The following is a 16,625-nucleotide window of genomic DNA, read 5'->3' on the forward strand; positions in this document are numbered from 1 at the left end:
CTACGTAATAATTAAAAAAAAAGCAAAAACAAAAAAAAACAAACGAAAAAAAAATTAAAAATTTGGAAAATACAAAAAAATCAAAAAAAATATTAAAAAATAAAAAAAACGGGATTAAATGTCTGCTACGTCCACGTCGTTAATCCTGGGTTACGCTATATTCTGATAATAATAGTGCATAAATTAATGATTTTTCATCATGTTCTGATTTGGTTTTTTATTTGTAGCTCATACAAATATTGCTGTCCCAAAATTCCCTTTGGGGGGTAAAAAGGTGATGAAATAAGGAACATTTTAAGATATTTTCGAAAAAAATCGAAGGGGGCATAAGTTGTTAAAAATTCCAAATTTTTTTTTTTCATTTTTTGCTATCAAATATCAATTTTAAAATTTTTTACGATACACAGTTTCAAAGTTTGAGAAATTCTGTACAAAAAAGTCACATGGTGTGTTAAAATCTGTTCATTATTTTTAAAGTTATGGCGGGTCGAAAATTTTTTTACAAAAAACTTTGGCCCCTTATAATATGGCAACCCCGCGTTACACAGACCTAAAACCATATGTTTTATTTTAGGTTTTACATGTACTATAAGATATATAATTGCCAAAGAAAATAGAGAACTTTTTTTTTCAAGTGGCTTTTTTCCAGAGAATGCCCCAAATATGAAGTTCAAATTATGCTTCCAGAAAAAATTGTAGTAATATTTTTCAACGCAGAATTCACCCAAAAAATCAAGTCGAAAGCTCTTAATATATTTTGACACCTAAGAAAGCTTTTCTCCCTTAACATTTAAAGGCTGCTTCGAACCTGTGCTACCCCTTCAATGGTGGTATAATATCAAGATTATACTCAAAAAAGCAAAACTTAAGCTGACTTAACGAACTCCTGCCAAGATTTATTACATTTATGAAGCGTGGCAGCGTACAGAAGCAAGATTCATGTGCAAAATTTTTAATCTACCAAATGTGAGACAGGTACGCTGCCATCTCCCTTTAGACGCGCACAACCCACACCACTCACGAAATATACTTAACCAGCATATGCTGCTCGCTTGCTGTTGTTGTATTGAATCCCCTGTCTAAAGCCTTTGGGATTGCATAACAAGTTGCTGGCCCCCCTAAATCTTAACTCAAATGCTCTCTATACAGGTATTTCCGCAAATGTATTGCATATGCCAACGGCGCTGAACTTCTCAAATAACATATTTTGTGAATAATAGTTTACATACACATTAACGTGTCTGCGTGTGGGTGAGTGCGCTTGGCATGTGAGTAGCATTCTAACCGTTGGCCATTGCTGCAACGCAGCAGAAATGCCTTTAACTTAAATTGATTGCGAGGTTTTTGTGGGGAAACAAAGCAAAGAAGCAAAGTTTGAACGGCGAGCCAAAATGAAATATGCTCTTTTGAGTTGAAAGTAATTTCCTTTTGATATTTATTAAGGAGTTTTGTTTTACAGCACAGTTTAAAATATTGTTTTTGCTAAAAAAAAATAATGGAAAATATATTCACTGAGAAGAGTTATAATTTATTTTTGGTGTTGGAAAACGTTGTTGTTGGAAAACATTTTAGACAATGAACTATAATATTTAAATTCAGTTATATTAAATGTTGCTATTAACTAGTTATCTAAACTGCTGACTCAAGTATTATATAAAGTACTATATATAATACCACAAGTAAATCCTTACAACTTTATGAAGCTAAGTGGACAACTTTCATGCTGAGTGCTTTGTTCTAAATTTAAATTAGCAAATACATACATAATACAAAAACATAAAATACAATAAAATACATATATAAATGACACAACACTACTCAGCACTAACGACAGTAAAACCACAAAATCCGCTATACAACATGACAAGTCTAAGCTAGGTGACCAGAGACTGCCTAGCAGTACGTTAAATACACACATATTATATATAGTAGTCCATAACAGTCCAGTTGCAAATCATAATCAGAGTTGTCAATAGAACTGACAACGTAATACCGTTATGCCACAAATGAAGCAACAAATATTTGCATAGAAAATGCAGTGACGAGACAAGTAAATTTGCAACAAAAGCGCAGTGAAGAGCTCTGAGTGAGAGTATAGCAAAATTGTTGGTCACTTGGTGGCGTTGTATTCGTAGTTGTAATTGTGGTTGTATTGTATTTGTCATTGGTATTAGTAATCAATATTTTATTATAAAGCAGAGTATTATGATATAAATTGAATATTACATAATGGTGGATTTATTGGTAGAAGTATTCATATCCATTTTATTATAGGAAAAGCTATATACATATTTGCTTAATATATTTCAGGCGAGCATACTCGAATACATATTCACCACCAACTGTGTTCTAATTAACATAGATCTTTTGTAATTTTGTGCTTTGACTAAAAGCGTCTAAGAAATGGTGTTTCTTTAATGCCGGAGATGCAGTGCATTAATTAAGAGTTTTGCTTATGCCGAAGTCTTTGGATGCACCTTGTAATTTCATTTATTTCAAATGAATTCACTAATAATTGCCAAAATCTGTATTGCAGGCAGTCTAATCAAATGTATTATATGGGTTCTAACGAGAAATCTTTGGTATGGTATGTATGTTTGTATTAGTGAATTTATGAGAAATGAAATTAAAAGGAAATTATTATTTTATCTCAGTGGTTGATACATTAATAATGCAGAAGCTCGGTTAGCACTATATATGGTAATAAGAGGTAATTATAATATGACAGCAATGGTCTTTCGGAAACTTGGAAGAAAAAGTCCTCTAACCTATTCAATTCTAGTTTCAGAGAGATTACCCAAAAATATCACGACCTATAGAACATACCTACAGCTATCCCAAAAAAGATAGACCATTTTTAGAACAAAATTGAAAAATATGCTTTAGTACTTAAAGATACAAATACTACTCAGTTTCATTCTGGATTCTACTCCAGATGTATTGCATGGAGACCACCTGACTCCAGTAGTGCGCTATGTTCTACCATCGTTAAGTCCTTGGACATGGAAGGTCGTACTGCTCAATAACTCCCTCAGAATTTACTCGATTTCTTAAGTGAATGTGGCATTGGTATCAAAGATTATGGTGGACAAAGCTACGATAATGAGATTTTGGAAAACGCCTCAGGTATGGCCAGTGCTTACGAAGATGATTTGGAGAACAGCCTAGGCGACGAACTGAACTGCTAAAACTAGATATGGCTATTGTTATTACAGCCGTAGAAATTGCCTTGTGCATTTACTTGTCTCTAATGATCAGTAACTAAAAACCTTAACTTGAGAACCTATAGCAAACCAAGCGCTTCTTGATAATATTTGCTACAGGCCTCGCGCTGGCTTAATCTGGCATTGCTTAACGACGACTGTACGAAAGACAAAGGAAGTTGGAGAGTATTTTGATCTTGGACGCTCAGGTAAGTGTAAACCAAGACCGTTAAAGAAGGCCGAGTCTAAAGGTTGTTGGCAGAGAAGCTTCTCTGATGGTTTAGAAATTTGTTTTACAGGTTAAGGTTCAAAGACAAAAATCGTTTTGATAGAGTTTCCACATACATATGTAAACTAAAAAAAAAATATATATATGTTAGGGGAAATATAAAGCAAGGATTCGTTTAGAGTTACCACTATTTTTTTTATTCATGTTTATATTTGTTAAAAGCGAAGTTTAGCAAACTAAAGTTTGTTTAGATATAATCTAAGGTTTCGAAAACTCAAACCACACAGCTAGATTGAGCAATACTTTAAAAAAATGTTTCATATTGGCAATAGGGTTGCCAATTAACAATTCCAAGCTACTTTATTGCTACTTTATTTCATGTATCACCAACTGCATCTTCCACTTTACCATCAATAAGTGCATGAAAGATTTCAATGACCTCCCGCAGCACAATATTCTAACAACAACAACAAGAAAGACAGTCAAGTAGTACATAGCTTAAACAGGTCAGCACAGCACATTTTGAAAATGTTACTTGTCAACTGACTTATCGAATGCAAAGTTGAGCAACGAGAGGACAGCAAAATCGCACAGCAACAACAACAACACAAGTGAGTTGCAAAAACCAAAACCAAAAAAGACAAAAACAACTATGACTTGTGTGCAACCAGCAGTAAGCAACGTGTCAATGGCAATGACAGCTTGCTAGCAACACGAACCTGATATTAAACGCACAAGCAACAACAACAACAACTAAAGCAAAAGCGAATGATAGTAAACATGTCAGACATCGAGCCTTTGCAATGCTGAGCTTTTGTGTTGCGCACTTAATTGCTTCAACTTGCCATACGCGCCAACATCTGCAGGTGAACTTTTACTTTCCGCCTGACTGAAGCGGGCGGCGTGTGGGTGATGGTGTTCGTACACAGGGAGAGTGGCAATAATACAGCAATAAAACTTTTAAATATCAATTTGTTGCGTGTTAACGAGTGATGCTTGCCGGCGGGCAAATTAAATGTGCTTTTTCTGATATAAATTTTGTAGTGAAAAATACCGAGGCATAATAGCAGTTAATTTAACAAGCAAAAGCAGTTTAAGAGGCTTATACATTAGCGCCATTTAGAAACTGGAAAAATCACATAAACTAATTTTGAGTAAAAGAGTAAAAAGTTCACCTCTACTAGTTAGAAAAGTTTTGGTGCTTTTAAAAAGTACTAATTACATACAAACATATATCTCTGTCCACCAGTTATATGTATTTTCAAAACCTCCAGGAAACATTCCTTCATTTGCCACATTTTCTAAATGTTTTTTACTCCACTGTAGAGTTCTTTCCACTCGCTGTTGCTGTTTAAATCAGCCGTCTGCCAGTCACAGCCTATTATAGCTCACATGCATGGCTGCATGTGTTGCTGGGTGTATTATGTGAAATATCGATCGGTTTAGCCAAACGAATCATTGTGCTCAGTGAAGTGGCAATAATTCATCAACACAAGCCAACAAGCCTCTCGAAATAATCCCCCGTTGGGTGTGGGAAATGTAGCTGACTAAAAGGCTAAAGCTCTCAAAGGGGCGGGAGTTGACTTTAAATTGATTTTAAATTTGTGTATTTAAAAATAAAATTGAATTTTTGAAACCTTCTGGGTATTCAGCAAGGTTAGGTTAAGCTAAAATTAATATAATTTGATAATGAAATTGAAATAAAATGAACTGAAATTTAAGAAAATGGCTTAATGGCAAATATATATTAGATTTGGAAAAAAAAATAAAAAATATAATTTTCTTTAAGAAAAACAAATAACCATAAGTCAGTATTCTGCTAGTAAGAGAGCTTTCACCTATTATTGCCTCTTTTACTCCATGTTATAAAGTGAAAACTTAGTGAAAGCTTACCCTTAAAAATTAATCAGCACTGGTAAGCTTTCACAATCTATCGGCTCTTTTACAATTTAAGGTGAAAGCTCAGTGAAAGCTTACCAATAATATGAAATCACTAGATTTATTTATCGATAGATTTCTTATAAATGGTAAGTTTTCCACTTATATTGAAAAAAAAGTAATGAAAGTTTACCCGTAATCAATAGATATTTAGATCACTAGAAATTATATTATGGATAAGCTTTCCCCGAGCTTTCACTTTATAACAGAAAAGATGGATGGTAAAGCTATCACAAATAAGGACTTATACTAAAGCGCATTAGTATTGGAAGTATTATCCCTCCTTTTGTGAGCTAAGGATGTAAGCAAGAATTGTCAGATGTACTATGTCATCAGCATTGTTTGTAAATAAATTTTATCTATACTGACACTACAAAAAAATTCTGTAGCAACAACAGCAAATTCTAATGAAAAGCTCTTCAATGTTCCAGCCGCCTAAATGTATGCCTCTCGTTAAGTGAACTTCTCTATTTCTAATATGAACTTGCATTTCCCTTTCTTATCGACGCGGAAAAAAAAAATAATAAAAATCGAGATGAAGAATGCTATATTTTACTTTTTCATAATTAGTGTCCAATATTCAGGATGCAAGCTAAATCAAATATTATTTTTTTTTCACTCCTGAAGGTATGCTTAGATATTCAATTATATAACGGGTGATTTTTTTGAGGTTAGGATTTTCATGCATTAGTATTTGACAGATCACGTGGGATTTCAGACATGGTGTCAAAGAGAAAGATGCTCAGTATGCTTTGACATTTCATCATGAATAGACTTACTAACGAGCAACGCTTGCAAATCATTGAATTTTATTACCAAAATCAGTGTTCGGTTCGAAATGTGAAATCCGCTTTTTTATCGACAAATTTTGTTCAGCGATGAGGCTCATTTCTGGTTGAATGCCTACGTAAATAAGCAAAATTGCCGCATTTGGGGTGAAGAGCAACCAGTAGTGCGTTTCTGTAACTTTTCGTTATGCATAATAACGAACGATATATCGAATTCACTAGTATAACGAAGTGTAGTGTTTCTGTAAGTCTGGTGAAAAGCATTTTCGTTATTTCTTTCGTTATGATATTCGTTATTATATCATTAAAAAAATTGCAGTGATATTTTGCGCCAAAATAAAGATGAGCGAGGTAGCTGGAAAAATGTTGAAGGTTTGTGTCGAGTTAAGATGACGTTGAGGCCGATCCGTTTGAAGAAAAGAGTTGTTTGTGTTTAAACGTTATAAATTCGTATATATTGAGTAAGTGTGTATTAACAATATGGGTTAATTGTTCTAAGTGTAATTAGTTATAATTTATTGTTAGTGTATCAAAATTTATATTGACCTGTGGTTTCTCTTTGTGATGTTTTGTGTTCTGTGTGAATTCCTCCTTCCTGAGTTGTGTTATGTTTAGACTCCTCTGTGTTGAATGTTTTCCTTCTTCTTTATTTATGTTGGATTGGGTTTTGTGTTTTTGGGAATTTCTCTTCTTTCACTTGAAGTATGTGTTTGAGTTTGCGTTTGGGTTTATGTTATTCTTAGTGATTTATTATGTTCGTGTTGTGCACTTGTTCACTCCTTGTTTTTCTCTATGTTGTTGTGTAAAGGGTGATCAGTGATAGGTGAAGTTGGGGCGGTTTATCTCCTCTGCATTACCTATCTATTACTTTTTGGAGAGCAATGCAGAGGAGTATTTGTTTGGACTAAACAGTTTGTTTATGTTTATATTGTTTATATTATTAACAGAAAAAAGTAAGAAGTGGAAAAGGTACCAAACAACAAAAACAAAAATTTCTAGATTTATTGAAAAATCATAGAAATGTTGATAACGGACAATTTGGTGGCCCAAACAGCGGCAAAGCTGCTAATGCTGTTTGGGCATTGAATGCATGCGGAGGAGCATGTAAAACCGTTGAGCAGTGGAAAAAGGTTCGTTCAGTATATTATATATAAACATATGCATGTATGTATATATATATATGGAATAAACCTGTAGATGAAAAAAATCTGTAAAAATATAAAGACATATGTACATACACAATATTTTTTATGTACCTATATAATGATTTTCTTACGTTTGTTTTATTTTGTTTTGTTCCTCTAAAGATGTTGGAAATTTAATGTATTTACACATTAATTTTCCTTCAATGATGTTTGTGACTTCTTTTACTGCACGACACACAACTGTCTTGCTTAATGAGCACACAAAATCTTGGCCAACGTCTCTCAAATATGATCCTGTCGCATAGTAATGAAGTGCTGCACTCATTCTTAATGATTTTGGGACAAACGCACGCCTTTCGCCACTTTTCATATGAGGACTTAGCTCTTGTAACAAGGCTATTGCGGGATCTTTTTTAAAACGGAATAGCTCTTCAAAGCGAGCTTCCGGCAAATGAAATGGGTCAGTTGTATCCCTCAGATGTCGCCAATGAACGCGTAACATATTCCGTTGGTCCTCCAATAAGGCAAATAATGCAGCAGCTATCATAATTTGATTCACTAAGAAATTATACCATTGATACTAAATTTATACAATGAACAATTCATCTCAAGAAATGGACCCGTAAGTTGGCCACCAAGATCATGCGATTTAACGCCTTTAGACTATTTTTTGTGGGGCTACGTCAAGTCTAAAGTCTACAGAAATAAGCCAGCAACTATTCCAGCTTTGGAAGACAACATTTCCGAAGAAATTCGGGCTATTCCGGCCGAAATGCTCGAAAAAGTTGCCCAAAATTGGACTTTCCGAATGGACCACCTAAGACGCAGCCGCGGTCAACATTTAAATGAAATTATCTTCAAAAAGTAAATGTCATGAACCAATCTAACGTTTCAAATAAAGAACCGATGAGATTTTGCAAATTTTATGCGTTTTTTTTTTTTAAAAAGTTATCAAGCTCTTAAAAAATCACCCTTTACTTGTATGTGATGCAAATAAATCATTTAATATAAACGCTTCAAATACAAAATATAATCGATATGTGCAAATATTTATAATCACATATGTGCACAAAACATAAACCATTTCGACGAAAATTCAAATTTATATAACAGAATATTGCATTAAAAGCATTAATTGCTCATGCTTTCATACAATATATCCAACTGTATGTATGTACAAGAAAATATAAATGCAACTAAAATTTTTCGCATAAAATATTAACAACCATGTTCAATAAGAGTGAAATGCGCGCATTTGCACACCCACAGTGGCACACCAGCACTCGCCAGCGCCAAAAATTTGAAAATGTGCCAAGTGAGGTGCGCGCTGGCGTATGAGTGACTCAAATTACTTAGGTAATTCCTACAATTTTCCAACTTAATATGCATAGTTATGTAGATGTATGTGCAAATATGCATGTTAGCGTGCATACGTTATTCCTTAATGCACTCACATTACGGCTGTCAGCGCTTGCAATGCACTGTCTGACTATCGGTCGTAAATGTCGTGCCATAATTGAGAGGGAAGTGAAATGAGGATGCAAATTTATTACTCAAAATTTGTATATTGAATTTATTTTATTTTATGAATAAAAACATCTTAAATTATGAAAAATTTAATAAAATATGACATAGAATTTTTTTTTTATTTTTTCAAAAATTTGTATTATTTATTTTTTTTCTTTGAAGCAGCGTCAAAAACTTCTCGTTGCGTTTAAAAATATGTTTTAATAAAATTGAGCTTTTTTTTAATTTTTTTTGCTTACCTATACAACCCTCTATTTTATGCTTGCTTACATTGAAATCCTTTAGAGCGCATATGCTGTGGTTTATGAACTGTTTGCATATAATTTTTATCTTTGGTCTCGATTCCGCTTTTTCTGCTTCTCACACTTTATTTTCTAATTATTTAGTAGGTTATGTAATATTCTTCTTATTATCACTCACTTGGTATATCTGATTGATATTATGTACATGAATTATTTGAACTTTTCACTTCACTTCACAAAGTAGCTTTAGGAACTAAATAAATTGCGCTATGAGCACAGATATTTTAATATTTAAATATTTAATTTTTATTAATTAATATTTAATATTTTTTTTTAAATATTTTCTTTAAATTTAATTTTTATTAATTTTTGTAATTTATTTTTAATATTTTTAAAATTTATTTTTGTATATAATTTTATTTTATTTAATTTCTTAATTTTTTATTAATCTTCAAATTTTTTAACTTCGCAAATTTTTTTATTTTAATTAATATTTTTTAGTCACACACTTCACTTATTTTTGATCCTGATGATTTTTAAATATTTTAAAATAATTTTCAATACTTAGTTTTTTTTTTATTTATCATATATAATTTTGGTCTTCACTAATTTTTTTCGCTTTTTATTTCAATTTTTATTTCAAAAATTTATATTTTTATTTATTATTTGTTGTTGCTAGAGCCACTTATTATGTTTGCAAAAATATTTTAAGCCAAATTTATTAGATTTGCTTATTTTTTTAAATGTTACACACCATAATTTTTTGAAATAATAGTCTTTTTGGAAAGCATCAACACTTTTTTACAAAATCGAAAGCTGAAATTTTTTAAAAATATTTACTTACTATTTTTTTTTTAATTTTTGCATTTAGTCACTGATTTTATAGATTTTTATATATATAATTTTTTTTTTTAATTTTTACTTCAAAATTATTTTTTTCAATTAATTTATTTATTTTTATTTTGTTTTTTTATTTTTTCGTTTTTTTATTTTTATTTCTCTAAAACATTTTTTTTCACATTTCCTCACAGTTTATGCACACTTTATCCACTCATTTCCGGTTTTTTTTATATTGTGCTCACCCACTTTCTTTAACATCAACACCTCGTTGTAAATATTTCAATAAACCTGTACAGTACAGATTTTAACTGCTTTCGTCTTATTTGTATTAAAACCGTTACAATTTGTTGTTGTTGTTTGTATTGCAACACTTTCCAAACCCTTTAACTGTTTGCATACATTAATTTAATATTCACTTAAGAAAAAGCACAAGAAATGCAGCGGCACCTTTACAGCCAAGGTAACAGCTTTCAGAGCTAAAAGAAATTTAAGATAAATAACAACAACACACACACACGCGTACACGCAAATGCACATAAAACACTTTCCGTAATTATTTGCTCAACTCATTGTAATATTTGCTTATTATTTATTTACTTAGCTGTCACCAGGTTTTTACACGCCGCACAAATGCACATACAGACACATATGTAAATACAACGTGTGAGCAAACACAATTTAAAGTTGAAAGTATATAATTATTACATATGTATGTAAATATGTACATAAGCAAGCTGCGCTTTTTGAATACTTTCAATTAATTCCAGGCTTCACACATTTTAACATATTTTTTGTACAATATTTCTTCACTTTGGCATACTTGGCCAATAAATAAATTATGACGAATGATTAAGCAAAGGGCCTTCGAGCGCAGGTAGTGTGGACTACAATTTATGCAAGCGTAAAAAAATCATTACCGGTTGAGTTCATAACAACAAAGCGTCTTGTGGAATAATAAAATATGAGGCGTTCATTTTGCGCTCAACGAGACATGCGGACATATTTGTGTCATATATGTATGTATGTATGTACAAATACACTCTTTTGTGTGTGTGTGTGCATCTGAAAGTAACTGTATTGTAGCGCGCTCACAAGCAGCCACGCGGAAGGAAAAAATTTTAGGAGCAAAAGCAGAGTAAAACAACAATAATAACGGATGTACACATACAGGTGTGAGTGTATGCGAGCTACTCGTATCGCAGCTGTCCATTTTGCTTTCACTTTTGCTATGTATGTGTTTGTCATTTCCGTTGAATTTGTATTGTTTGCGAAATCTTGTTGTTCACAGGAAATAATGAAAATCAAGATGAAAGTTGCCACTTGCTTGTGCATAATAGGAAACGAATTTTTAATTTTGAAATTTTTGAAAGATTTAATTTTGATTTTGGTTGAATTTGTGAGCATCTTTAAAGATTATAAAACATTTTAGAATAGAAAAAAAAGAAATAAAACAGAAATTGAAAATCGTTTTCTCACACAGTTTTTTTATTATTTTGTATATCAACCTTAAAAAGGGGACCGAGTGAGACAAAAATGTATTCTTGGTACAAATCTTTTAAAAAGCTTTAAATTTTTGGGATCTTTGAATTTAAAAACTAAAGAAATTATGTTTAAATAAAAAGTTGCTGAAGACCCTTAGTCGATTTAGATACATGTTAAATTTTAAAACTGGGTTGCGAATAATAGAATTTCACTCATAGCGTTTTTACACAGCCAAATTATTTGACCAATCAAAATTTTTATTGAGAAACACTTTTTGTCTTTTACACTGCCGGCTACTCCATAACCGATCGGCTACTACTTATGGCATATATTCTCTTTAGAACTAAGCGTGGATAAAATTTAATTAACACGAAACTTAATTTAAATCTGTCAGAATATTGCTTAATAAATAATTACTTATTAAGCTCGTCAAATTTTGGAAATACTTGACACTCTATACGAATTAGGGTATATTCGTGTATATAAGATTTTATAAATTACTCGCTTTAGTTTCTCGAAAAGATTGCTATAGTACTCAACCGTATATGTTGATATTATATATATCACAAACAATCACTGAGGCTATTAGAGTGTTAATTGAATAATTAAGTTGTTATGTTGATGCATAATCTTTCTTTTTATACAATTTTCTAATCAGAATGGTAATTTTTCATATTTATGAGCAATTTAATAACATCTCAGTCTTTTCAGAGACCTTAATTGAGTAAATTTGTTTGTATTCAATTTATTAATTGACTAAATTAATGGTAATGAGATATTATTTCAGAGACCTTAATTGATTAGTAAATTGAAACCATACAAATTGACTAAATTAATGATATTGAGATAGTATTTTAGAGACTTTAATTGAGTCAATTTGTATGCATTCACTTTACTAATTCACTAAATTAATAATATTGAGATATTATTTTAGATACCTTAATTTAGTCAATTCAAATGTATTCAAATTACTAATTGACTAAATGAATGATATTGAGATATGATTTCAGAAACCTTAATTGAGTCAATTTGTATGCATTCAATTTACTAATTTATTAAATTAATGCTAATTGAAACGCAGTTTGAATAGGTCTTTACAATAGCCAACACAAGTAAATCAAATTTTGGAGCAATTGAAGGTTAAATTTGCTGAATTATTCCTGATTATCAATTAAGATTTCTATATGAAGACAATAAAAGATATGACAAAACATAAGAGAACAGTTTTTTTTTAGAAATTTAGAGATTTATTTAATGTATTAGGAAGATATTATAAATATAATAGTTTTTAAAAGGTTTATCTTCCATTTAAGATAACTCAAATAGCCCTCAATTCAATTATCGACAATAAAAAGTATGAAATGATATGTGACTATGAGCCATTGGTGATATTTCCGAAAATCCAACATACTGTAACTATTTACATACACATATAAATGTTCTATATGATCTTAGATATGACGATACATCATAAAGTCAAAAGAAAGCTATGGCGTGAGGAACTACAGTATCACACATTATCATAATTTGTGATCTATGAAAGGAGTCTATATCTCGAAAAAAATATATGCAGTCTGAATTTATATAACAACTTTTGTACAAAGGTTTGAAATCTCAGAAAAAGTAATAAAAGAATTCAAAAAATTATATATAAAACTGCACTGGAAGTAAGTATTGGCCGTAGAAGGTTGCTCTAAAAGTTTCCAAAAATATTTTACCAAAAATGTTCGACCTTAATGTATAAAGGTTTATGATTACGCGTGTACAATTTCACTGAAGGTTGTTTGAAGACTAATGTCAAGAAACTCTAGGGGACTCAAACTCAATTAGATTTCTTCTAAATATTTAGAAAATACCTGCTTTTAATATATGCCTTCGACAAATATAAATTGACGGACAAATGAGGCCACTTTTGACAGTCGGTGGCTGCAGACATTTAAAATAAAAGGAATATCTATATAAATTAAGCTCAAAGGAAAGTCAGAAATTTATATGTATATCGGTGGATATATAGGTAATATTAATACATATAAACCCTCGTATTTATTTGGTCCACATGCTGACCAATGCTTACTAGAAATGTCTAAAGAATGTGAGTGAAAGCAACAGCTATAATAACACAGCCAAGATACTACTAGAAAAAAAAACAATAAATATAACAACAAAATAAATTTAAAAATTTCAAATAAATATTTTTTATTGCTACTACACCTTCGTACGACTAATCCATATTTTGGCAAACGCAATGACGATGCCGCGACACGATTTCCATACCGCTACAGTTCTATATATAAGTACATACATATGTGACCGCCAATTTGTAGTACAGCATTTTCGAAATGACGACACGCATATGAGAAATGATGAAAAATTAAATGAACTGACTAAGCAAATGAACCGTAGAAAAATGATAGAGCGAGTGAGACAGTGGGTGAGTGAGTAAGCAAGTGAGTGAGTGTGCAAAAAGCTAGCCAGCAACGACACATGTTGTTGACGCGATTAAATGTGTCTGTCGCTGTGATGATTGCAATTTTTTATAGCATGATTGCGACATTTAAATTCGAAATAAAAATAAACCTTTGCATTATAATAAAAATATGCAAGAATTTTATTCGAACATTTTCTAGCAACACACACAGGTATCTATGTTAATGCTTGAAGCGTCTTGTCGTGTGTTGGTGTATCATTAAAATTACTGAATATTTTATTTTTTCTTCGTAATTACATTTTAAAATTCATTTTTATTTTGCTTACAATTTCGCATTTATTTGCTACATTACATAATAAACCGGTGCCTAGTAAAAGTCGCGACAGTAATTTAATTAAAATCACACACTTTATTATTGCGGTGTGTCTCACAAGTCAACTATTTGTTGCTATAATAGCTGCGCAAATGTCTGCAAATTAATTGAAATGTCAGAAAAATACAAAGCCATAAAAACTCGTGAGACTCTAAGTAGAAAAGCCACAAAGAAGTTTTGCGAAGAATTACTAATTATTTTCTGTTGTGTGAAGAACGGGAGGATTTTAAATGAAATTTGTGTGGAAAATTTTTAGTTTTGAAATTATTTAAGAAATAAATTTAAAAATATAAAAATTGTAGAAACTATATAATAATATCTAGAAAGCGAATTAAAATGACCTTCAGAGTTTTCATAATAAAATAAATTACTATAATTTTATAATATTCAATATGCTGCATAGTTCACTTCAAAAACGAGGGAACCACCATGAGTGCATAAAAGTGACACATTCTTTTTTAGTTATATTCTATTTTCCAAACTGTAGAGAGTGGTGAAACGAACAAGCCAATAGTGTTAATTAAATTGAGGTAGTATTAGATACCATTTATTGAGTACCATACCATTTTTATGAGTTATCTCATATACATCCTTTTCACACAGCAGATAATTGATCAATTAAACGGCCTCTGCTCGATTAAAACGCTGATTAAGATCAATTTACCATACAAAATAAAAATCTACATTCATTTATAATTGAATTTTAATCGACTTGAAAATGAAATGACGGTAGATATCGCTACTAGAAACAATGGTTTTGGCTTTTGATAAAATATTAATTAGCTGTTGAAACTTACCATGTTCTCATGAAAAACAAAAACAAAGATGTAAAACAGCTGATTGTTAATCGAGTAGCCGGCAGTGTGAAGGGCAAAAACTGGTTTCTCAATAAAAATTCTAATCGATCATTTAATTTGGCTGTGTGAAAAGGCTATAAGAGAGTATAACATAAATTTGGGAAAAGAGAGAACCGAGTTTAAAGAGAGAATAAACTTCATTATGATTATTAATATCTATAAGCATATACAATAATTTAGAAACACAATGAAACACTTTTTACAACTCAGGATTTACAATATTATATCTCTATAAAGCGATTAAATTAATTAATTTCAGTGATAGGCGAGTTATTTCACCATGAGATCAAAGTCTCTAATATTATTTTATTGAAAATTTTAAGATTTTGTAGGGTGATTTTGTGAAGTTTTAAACTGGTACTATCAAAAATCGGTTTTGTGGTACATTGATTGAAGACCACGGTAGCGATAGATGTCGCTCTATATCAAATGACTAATATTTCAACTAAATTAAGTTCTTCTTCGTGTATTATCACGAAGACTATACTATTATTTTTAATTTGTAGAAAAGACGATCTCAAGAAAATTAGTAAATATTTATAGTTTAAAATCGATCTTAGCGATGATACTGTTTATCAGTCCGAACTAATTGAAGCAATTATATAGTCTAAATTGTGGGAATTGGCACAAAGGCTGAAATATATCTACCAAATCAGTCAAAATTCTAAAAATTTTGTTCAAAAACAAATTATACAAAAGGTTCTGAATTCTCGGAAATGAATATGTAATATTGATAAATAATTAAAAAATATGGCGAATACAAATAAACTTCTAATATAACTCTGTTGAGAATTTGAGAGGGAGTAAATTTGAGAAAAATTCTATTACAAGATTACAATTATTTGTCGTCCACAATTTTGATTATATTTTATTTAATAAATGAGCTAAAATGCAAAATAACTTGTAGCAGATAAAAGCACAACTGCTAACGTAAACAAACAATAAATATTGCAATAAAACTTAGTAAGTCAGGTAGCTAAAGAGATAAGTAGTAAAAAGTGTTTAGCGGCGATAAAAAAAACTATCGGAACTATATCAAAAAGCGGTGGCTGAAGATAAAGCCTACATAGTCGGCAAAGGTAAAAGATAAGTGCGTAAATACATTATCAAGTTTGAATGTATTTATTTAATCAAGTGTAAGCATATGTTTAATTAGAAAGGCCACAATTAATGAATGGAAATCTTTGTGACTTTGCTTTGACCAGCTAGAAGTGGTGAGTGTCATAGATTATAGAGATTTCGAAGCTTGTTTAGCTGATATTTGTGGGTTTGTGCTTATTATGAAGCTAAGTGATATATGATTTTCATTATTTTGCTTTAATTTTATTTAATATTTTATTTGTTTTGCTTTTTAGCTTGATGATACACAAACTTATACAAATAATGCGAAATCGTTAAATCTTGTTTCTGAGTGTGATAGCGATAAGAGAATGCGAAGACGACTTCAAAATTTTGTTTTATTTTCTTTTGTATTTTCTACATTTTGATATTTTTGCAGCCTTTATGGTTATACAAATAATGCGACACATTAGCAGAGATGATAGCACTCTAAATATTATTATTGCGTGGTTTC

The 16,625-nt window shown here is 30.9% G+C and overlaps 1 protein-coding gene across 7 annotated transcripts in view; it reads right to left on the reverse strand.

The window, feature by feature from the left end:
- The window catches only part of LOC105212007 (cAMP-specific 3',5'-cyclic phosphodiesterase), a 332,058-nt gene that overhangs the window by 267,266 nt on the left and 48,167 nt on the right, over nt 1-16,625 (reverse strand). The window contains exon 2 of one of the 7 annotated variants that reach the window (XM_054232132.1): nt 9,070-9,339. The exons of 5 other annotated variants lie outside the window; for them this stretch is intronic. The gene's annotated coding sequence lies outside the window, so the exon portion shown is untranslated. Of the gene's footprint in view, nt 1-9,069; nt 9,434-16,625 lie in introns of those variants that run through there. One more of the 7 variants, XM_054232131.1, reaches the window with a different exon arrangement.

Source organism: Zeugodacus cucurbitae, chromosome 5, assembly GCF_028554725.1.
Source record: "Zeugodacus cucurbitae isolate PBARC_wt_2022May chromosome 5, idZeuCucr1.2, whole genome shotgun sequence".
NCBI lineage: Eukaryota > Metazoa > Arthropoda > Insecta > Diptera > Tephritidae > Zeugodacus > Zeugodacus cucurbitae.